Raw genomic sequence first — 9,596 nt, 5'->3', positions numbered from 1 at the left:
GTTAGGTCATATATTTTTCGATTTTGTTATGAAAAACATCATATATAATTGTGTTGATCGGGTAGTTTTAAATGTGCAGTTGTTTCATCGCTGCGAGGTTTGGTGTTCGACGACCTCGCCGTGCGTTTGACGAGCTCTGCCCCTTCGTTCGTGGGTGAGCACAAATGACATGTCCTCCCCCCCATTAATTATTTGATCTATTCCGATGAAACTTGATAGCTAGCTATATATGTGTCTTGAATCATCAGTATGCGTAACCAATATGTGTCTCCCGTTCGAAAGCGTCATAGTTATAAATATGCATGCATTTGCATATTTATAACCTTGATTCTTTCGAATTGTCCAACGCTATCCATGGACAGCCCGAGTATGTTTAGATTGGGTTCGTTTTCCCATATGCTTTGCTCCGGATCCGACGCATAAATTTCGTCAGTGCCTCCCCTGTTGTTCTCCGGGTACACATCCTCTCTGTTTATTGCAGAGACGTGTATCAGGAGAACAGCGGGGAGGTGCTGCCGAAATTTTGCGTAGGATCCGGAGCATAGCATGGGAAAATGAACCCAATCTAAACATACTCGGGTGGGATTAGGACCTATCATTACCTATTAGAGTGTAGGTTGCATGGACGTAATAAAATTGACAAAGTAGATCAACTGATGAATATATACATGGTGAATTATATATATATATATATTTGTTGTGTGTCTAGTAGCTCTGAAAGTCAAGATGAGTGATCGTGCGTGGATGTACACCGGTCACACTGGTCAGAACAAATGGAGCACTGAATGGTTCACAAAAACCAAGGGGTTTGTGCGAGCCGCATTTGCAAATGGCCAGAGGAAAACCTGGTGCCCCTGTTTACGGTGCGGCAATTGGGAAAAGAGGACAGAGGCTGAAATGGGCAAACACCTGCAGAAGAGTGGTTTTACGCCCGATTATACGGTGTGGACATTTCATGGTGAGTCTGCCCAACGTGACCGAGCTGAGGTGGATCGTCGTCGCACCGACGAGCATGGTACCGGGATGGAAAACATGGTGCAAGACTTCGATGATGCTCGGGATTCGGACGAGGAGATGGAGGAATCTGCAAAGGCCTTCAATGAAATGTTGGAGTCTTCAAAACGTCCGCTCCATGAGCACACTGAGCTTTGTCAGTTGGATGCCATCTCACAAGTAATGGCTCTGAAGGCTCAGTTCAACTTGGGCAGAGAATGCTACGATGCAATGATGACAGTATTTGGACGCTTTCTACCCAAAGGCCATGTAATGCCTGCAAACCTGTACCAGTCGGACAAAATCCTCCGTGCACTGAAGATGCCCTATGATAAGATACATGCCTGTGAGAAAGGATGTGTCTTGTTTAGGCTTGACTATGCGGACTTGAACTATTGTCCCATTTGCAAGTCTTCCAGGTATGTTGTGGTAGACAACGGTATGGGTGAGAAGACACAGACCAAAATCCCCGTTAGTGTTCTTCGGTATATGCCAATCGTACCAAGACTTCAACGTCTTTTCATGGTCGAAGAGACGGCCAGACAGATGACATGGCACAAAACGGGCAAAAGAACCGAACTAGATGCAGATGGGAATCTGATGATTGTACACACATCGGATGGTGTTGCGTGGAAAAAGTTTGATGAATTACATGGTGACAAAGCGGCAGATCCGAGGCATCCTCGAGTCGGCATCAGCACGGATGGGTTCAGTGTGTTTGGTATGACGGCAGCCCAATACAGTTGTTGGCCCGTATTTGTCTTTCCACTCAATCTCCCCCCCGGACAGATTATGCAAAGAAAGAACATTTTCCTGACGTTGATAATTCCAGGGCCCAACTATCCGGGGAAAAATATGAATGTGTACATGCAACCGCTTAAGGACGAATTGCAAGAAGCCTGGGATAATGGGTTCAAGACATACGACGCCTATAGCAAACGGAACTTCATAATGCGTGTCTGGTACATGTACTCGACGCATGACTTGCCGGCGTATGCGCTATTCGTTGGCTGGTGTGTGCATGGAAGGTTCCCGTGCCCCACATGCAAGGGAGCTCTTGAGTTTCGTTGGCTTCAGGCCGGTCGCAAGTTTTCTTGCTTCGACATGCATAGACAGTTCCTGAATCCTCGCCATAAGTTCAGGAAAGACAAGAAGAACTTCATCAGAGGTAGAGTTGTCAAAAACTCTGCACCACCTGCATTGACAGGCCAACAGACCCTGGATCAGTTAAACGCTCTCGAGCCAGATCCAGAGCGTCCAGGGTACTTCAAGGGGTATAATTCTAAGCACGCCTGGACTCACAAAACATGCTTATGGGATCTGCCTTACTTCAAAGACCTCCTTTGCCCACACAACATCGACGTGATGCACACTGAGAAGAATATCGCCGAGGCACTTTTTGGTACATTGTTCGGCATAGATGGGAAGTCAAAGGATAATACTAAGGCTAGAGTCGATCTGGAGGCGCTATGTGATAGGCCGTTACAAAACATGAAAGAACCGAAAGGAAAGCAGAACTGGACGAAGCCAAAGGCATGGTTCAATCTTGGAAGGCCAGCTATGAGGGAAATTATCTTGTGGGTGAAAATGCAGTTGATGTTCCCCGATGGGTATGCAGCGAATCTACAGAGGGGAGCCAGTCTTGATAAATTGAAGATATTTGGTCTCAAGAGTCATGATTGGCACATATGGATTGAGCGGGTAATGCCGGTGATGTTGCGTGGCTTCATCCCTGAGGATGAATGGCTAGTACTGGCAGAACTCAGCTATTTCTTCCGTGTTCTTTGTGCGAAAGAACTATCGCCTGGCGTGCTAGAAGAAATGGAAGAGTTGGCGCCGGAGTTGATCTGCAAGTTAGAGAAGATCTTTCCACCGGGCTTCTTTAATCCAATGCAACATTTGATTTTGCATCTCCCGACCGAGGCAAGATTGGGGGGGCCCGTGCAAAATCGTTGGTGCTACCCAACTGAGAGGATGCAGAAGACGCTTCGACAAAAATGTAAAAATAAACGTAGAATTGAAGCATCGATGGCTGAGGCATTCATCACTGAGGAGGCGGCAAACTTCGTGACAGCACACTACGAAGCCAAAAATCGTCATTTGCATAATCCGAAGCCTCGGTACAATGCTGACGACCCTAAAAAGGGTGGATCCAACCTCAGCCTATTCAAAGGGAATCTCGCACCAGCCAGTGTTTCAAATCCAGTATCTTTGGATAACGAACAATGGCGGACCATTTCGTTGTATATCTTCAACAACCTGATAGAAGTGCGGCCGTACATCGAGTAAGTTCTCGGTACATAGTTTCGCAACTTCTATTTCCTTTGAACTGCTCTTATTCCTGGATATTTCATACAGTCGATACGTCGCCTTATTCTCGTATGGAGCGGTGATCCAAAAGGATTCTGTCGAAGAGTATGAGCTTCTCGCAAAGCAAGGAGGCGGCTATCCCGGTTTCATCTCTTGGTTCAAACAAACGGTAATTTCTATTAGACTTGTAGGCTAATTTGTAGGCGGCTACCCCGGTTTCATTCGCTAATTTGTGCGTAATGCAACAATCCTTTCATATTAAACTTGTAGGCTAATTCAGAGTCTATGGACGCCGAATTGAGACAAGTCGCTAATGGTTTTGACTATAAGGTCCGTTCATTTGACAAATACGACATCAACGGGTATCGCTTTCGTACCTATGGCAAAGAGCTATCTATGGCCGACCGAAAGTCTACAAATTGTTGTGTATCTGCTATCGGCGAAGGAGGTACCGAGTATTATGGGAGAGTTGAAGCAATTTATGAACTTCTATTCTATGGTGAAAACCCACCGAATGTCGTAGTCTTCAAATGTTATTGGTTTCAGCCGAAGGAGACTAGAAGGACTCATGAACATATAGGGCTAGTTGAAATCAACCAAAGCACCCATTTAGATGTTCCTGATGTCTATATTACGGCTCAACAGGCGACCCAAGTATTCTATCTACCGTGGGCCTGCCAAACTAATCCAAATCTGAAAGGTTGGGATGTCGTTTATGAAGTGCCGCCACGTGCTAGACTATCTCCCCCAAAGGAAGAGGATTATGAACCTCACATTAACCCAGACACATATGAAGGAGAATTCTTCCAAGAGACACGTCTTTCCAAAAAGCGTTTCAAGAACCGCTATACTTCACCCCAAAACATTGAAGTAGACAGCGACAGTGAATCCGACATCACCCCAGAGGAGGAACAAGAAGAGCCGGAACAAGAAGAGGTTACTGCTGCGGATGACCTGTCATTGCTTGACCGATTACGTCAAGGTGGCCTTCCACATGTTGATGCCACTGAACCCTATGAGCCCGTCATTGATTATAGTGATGATGATGATTATGCATTTATTGATGATACTGATCGAGCTTATTAGTAGTGTCAGGTACTAAATTTTTTATGTTGTACTTGATGATGATACACTTAAGTGATACACATATTATTATTCATGTCGGTCTTTTTTTTATGTTGTACTAATTTCGTTTACTTTTTGTCATGGCAGGTGTTGAATGATGGTGGGCGCTGGTCGGGAGCGCGCCAAGGCCCCTTCTTCGTCGGCGCGTGGTCTGAGGTCTTCCATTCCAGACGCACCTCTCCGCCGAGCGTTGCTGGACAGTATGGCCACACCGCCGGGCCCTTCTTCGTCGACCGCGGTGCCCAGCAGGGGACGAGGTAGGAAGAGAAGAGGTGGGGCACGTGGTCGCGGGAGAGGAGGTAGGGTGGACTCGTCCGAGGAGGAGGCTACACGGACTCCAGTCCACGAGCCTCCGGTCCACGGGTCTTGGGCCCACGAGCCTCGGGTCGACTGGCCTTCGGCCCACGAGAGTTCGGCCCACGAGACCCCGGAGGAGCACACGTCCGGATGGGGTACCTGGCCGGATCAGCCCGAGGAGCCGAGTGGCCATGCTGATGATGGCGGGGAGCCGACTGATCTTGAGGAGGAGGGGGGCACCGTCTACCAGCGTGGTGCTACACGGCTCCCGTCCGTGCCGGCGACCCGCGAGCAGAGGTGGTTGATTTTCCCTGATGGGGAGAGGTACGTAAGTGCATTTAATATTTTTGTACCTTGTGCATTCACGTTTCTTCAAATAACTAATGTGTTGGCCTTGTCATGCTGCAGGGGTTGGGACCACCATCATAGTGTCCGCCGGCCCAACTCCGTCCTTGGAGTTCTTTGCCGGCAAAACTTCCCGGGGTTTGTCACGTTGCCTGGTGAGGGTCGGCTTCCAGAGCTTGGATTGAGCTGGGAGCACTACGTGGCTGCCCCGGCCCCGCCGGATGAGATTATCGACGGTGTCGTGTGCGACACGAGGGCAGACATGGTGATCAGAAAGTTCTGGGTAATTTCTCCTTTACACATTTAAAAATCTTCAACTAGCTAGTTATTAATTGTACTAATCAATATTGTCTCATTTGATTGCAGACATTCTACAGGTGTGAGGAGGGATACGAGGAGGACGCGGCACATGTTATCGAGAACGTCTGCAAGCGCCTACTCCAGAACTTACGGCACGAGGCTCGGGTGCAGGCTGTTCGAGACTACTACGCCTTGCGTGGTATCAAGAAGACCAAGCCGGCGTGCCGCGATAAGTTCCTGAGTAAGGAGCAGTACATGAAGGTAATTCTTAAGGCCTTCTACTTAAGTTCCTTCATTTAGTAATTCTTAGCCGTAGCGCTCAAGTTTCTATTTGCTAACTTAGGCGCCTCCGAGATGGTGTGCGGATCGGATGGATTGTTGGGAGGTGTTGGTCGATGAGTGGTGCTCAAAAGAATGGCTAGCCCTCCACAACGAGGCCAAGGACAAACGTGCCCAAATGGAAGGTGTGCCACACCATCAAGGCAGCTCCAACTTATATCAGTTCGGGCGCAACTGGGTATGTGGTTTGCTTCATGATTCATGCAATTCATTCATCATGCTAGCTTGAGCCCTTTAATTACTAATTTTCATTGTTTCTCTCTTTCAGGCACGCTACAATAAGGCGGATAAGGTGCCAGAGGTGTACGACCTGTATGCCATGGCCCACACTGCCTCTTTCAAGAAGTCAAGGCTTTCTCTCAGTCTGACCTCGATGATGCAAACAACTTCACCAACATCTCCTCCCACAACAAGCTCGTGAGATATAGAGATGAGGGGAAGGCGAGGAAAGGGGAGGACTTTAACCCGAGCCAGGGTCCCATTGATCCAGAGCTGGTGATGATATCTGGTGGCGGGAGGTCCCATGGCTCCATAGCCATTGGAGATGGACTTATCCGTTGTCCTAGCACTCTCCCGGAGATCAAGGCGCGCCAGTCGAGCTCCGCTCCTGAGATAAGGCCTCGTGAACGGCCAGTGCAACTCGCCATCAAGGTTAGTGATACGTACTCAGTTATCTTTCTCCATTACATTGTGTGCGCTTCCATCAATGATTACAAATGGTCATGTGAGTGGTGTTGCAGGCTGCTATACAGAGTGAGAGAGATAGAACGGAGAAACTTCTGGCGGAGGCGGCGGAGAGGCAGCGGGAGTTGGAGGAGAGGACGACAAAGATGATGGAGGAGGAGAGGGCACGGAATGACATGCAGGCAAGGGCCATGTACGAGCTCCTTGTGGTAAGTTTCTTCTGCAGATTAGCCAAAACATTCATGTAGTGTTTGTCTCATTACTAACTAGTATGACTGAGTCGTCAAAACCAAATGTGCAGTCTGTGTGCGAGAAGACAGGTCAGACCGCTCCGCCGATGCCAGTGATTGCTCCTGGGACCACGGTGAGTTTTATTTGAATGGACATTACTTGCTAGTCTTAACATTTGAGTGTCATCATGCTAACAAGACATTGGAAATGATCTTTGGTGCAGCGTAACTCCAGACAAGCATCGCACGATCCTTCTCCAGCTACCGACACGAGCCACCCCGCTCCTACACCTCCTGGATCTTGGTAAGTTTATCTAGTGTTTTGCTTAACACATGCATAAAGACCTAGACTTAGCTTTATTTCCTCCAATGCTTACCATAATGACCTAGACTTAGCTTCTTCTCCTCCAAAATGACTTAATAAGCTTACTGACCTCCAAAACCATCCATTTTACCTAAGTTAGCTCTAAAACGATCTGTACTTAGCTTACTTATGTCAAAAATTGCATAATTAGCTTAGTTAGCTCATAGACGATCCATTTTACCTAAGTTAGCTCTAAAATGACCCATTTTACCTAGGTTAGCTTATAAATGATGCAGTTCATCCAAGGTAGCTAAAAAATGACCCATTTTACCTAGATTAGCTCCTAAATGATCCATTTTACCTACGTTAGCTTTAAAATGACCCATTTCACCTAGGTTAACTCCAAAATGACCCATCTTACCTAGGTTATCTCATAAATGATCCATTTCAACTAATTTAGCTCATAAACGATCCATTTCACCAAGTAAGCTAAAAAACGATCCATTTCACCTAAATTAGCTCTTAAATGATCCATTTCACCTAAGTTAGCTCAAAAAGATCCATTTCAACTAAATTAGCTCATAAATGATCCATTTCACCTAAGTTAGCTCAAAAACGATCCATTTCAACTAAGTTAGCTCATAAATGATCCATTTCACCTAAGTTAGCTAAAAAACGATCCATTTCACCTTAGTTACCTCAAAAACGATCCATTTGACCTTAGTTAGCTCATAAACGACCCATTTCAACTAAGTTAGCTCATAAATGATCCATTTCACCTTAGCTAGCTCATAAACGACCCATTTCAACTTAGTTAGCTCATATATGATCCATTTCACGTAAGTTAGCTCATAAATGACATACTCTTCTTGTTCTAGTCTTCTTCTTGTTCTACTCTTCTTGTTCTAGTCTTCTTCTTGTTCTACTCTTCTTGTTCTAGTCACCTATTTCTAACTTTCTTATTTTGCCATTTTGCAGATTTCATTCACTTCATGGAAGCTACTCTTCTTGTTCTAGTCTTTCTGTTTATGTATGGATGAAACTTTGTTTATGTATGAAGGCTCTTTGTGATATGAATGGAACTTTGTTTATGTATGAAGGAACTTTGTTTATGTATGAAGGAACTTTGTTTATGGATGGAACTTTGTTTATGTATGAAGGAACTTTGTTTATGGATGGAATTTTGTGATATGAATGCCTGTGAAATATATCTATACATGTCATATATATTTGGAGTGAAAATTGTTGGATTTAATTAAAAAACAGAAAAAAGAGCCAATATGCAGGCTCTTTGCCGTCTGCCACCGACGGCAACGGGCTCTTTGTCGTCCGCCGCGGACAGCAAAGAAGCCACGTGGCCTCCAGCTGTGCTTCCTGGGAGCTGACCCATTTGGTCAGTTTGCCTACAGTGGCAGACGACAAAGGCTTGAGGCTCTTTGCCGTCAGCGGCGGACGGCAAAGGCCTGCCATGTAGTGACGTGTAGATGACATCATACGGCGGACGGCAAAGGCACTAGAAAGTTTGCCGTCCGCGGCGGACGGCAAAGGCCTGCCGTTAGCCACTTAACGGACTGAGAGCACAATTATTGCCGTCTGCTCTCTTTGCCGTCCGCGGCAGACGGCAAAGGGCCTTTGCCGTCAGCCGCCAGGAAGCAGACGGCAAAGTAGCTGTTTACCGTAGCCTACTTTGCCGGAGCCTTTTGCCATCCGCGGCTGACGGCAAAGGCCTTTGCCGTCCGCGGCTGACGGCAAAGGCCTTTGCCGTCCGCCGTTCATGCCTTTGCCGTCCGCCGTGGCAGACGGCAAAATAGCTGATTCCTGTAGTGATTATGTGATAGCGCCATGACGGATTCTAGCTACTCTGCACCACGGTGTGGTGGGGGCGAGTACTCCATGCCACCAACATCGCTAAATCCGGTGGTATGCCGACTAAGAGGGTGACATAAGATCACCTGATCCTTGTGGCAGCTAATTCCATGCTCATTAGTCACGGAGGATGGCTAGGAAGATGTAGGTTGAGGCGGGGAGTGATAGATCTCCATCGTATCTACTTTTCCAAACTCTTTTGCCCTTGTTTTGGACTCTAATTTGCATGATTCGCATGGAATTAACCGGGCTGATGCTGTTTTCAGCAGAATTGCCATGGTGTTATTTTTGTGCAGAAATCAAAGTTCTTGGATTGACCTAAAAATTTACGGAGAATTTTTGTGGAATGTATAAAAAATACTGGTGCAAAAAGATACCAGAGGGGGTCCACCCACAGTCCACAAGCCCTGCGGGCGCACCCACCCCCTGGGGCATGCCCTGCAGGATTGTGGTCCCCTGGACCTCCTCCGACCCTAACTCCAACTCTATAAGTACCTATTCACGGAGAAAAAAAATCAAAGAAAATGATTCATCGCATTTTATGATACGAAGCCGCCGCCTCCTGTTATTCATTGCGAGGGCTGATCTGGAGTCCGTTCGGTGCTCCGGAGAGGAGGATTCGTCACCATCATCATCACCAACCTTCCTCCATCACAAATTTCATGATGCTCACCACCGGGAGTGAGTAATTCCGTCGTAGGCTTGCTAGACGTGATGGCTTGGATTAGATTTATCACGTAATCGAGTTAGTTTTGTTAGTGTCCACTATGTTATGAGATTGATGTTGCTATGAGTTTGCTATG

This window comes from Triticum aestivum, chromosome 3D (genome assembly GCF_018294505.1).
Source record: "Triticum aestivum cultivar Chinese Spring chromosome 3D, IWGSC CS RefSeq v2.1, whole genome shotgun sequence".
Lineage (NCBI taxonomy): Eukaryota > Viridiplantae > Streptophyta > Magnoliopsida > Poales > Poaceae > Triticum > Triticum aestivum.
Note: the sequence above shows the minus strand (reverse complement) of the source record.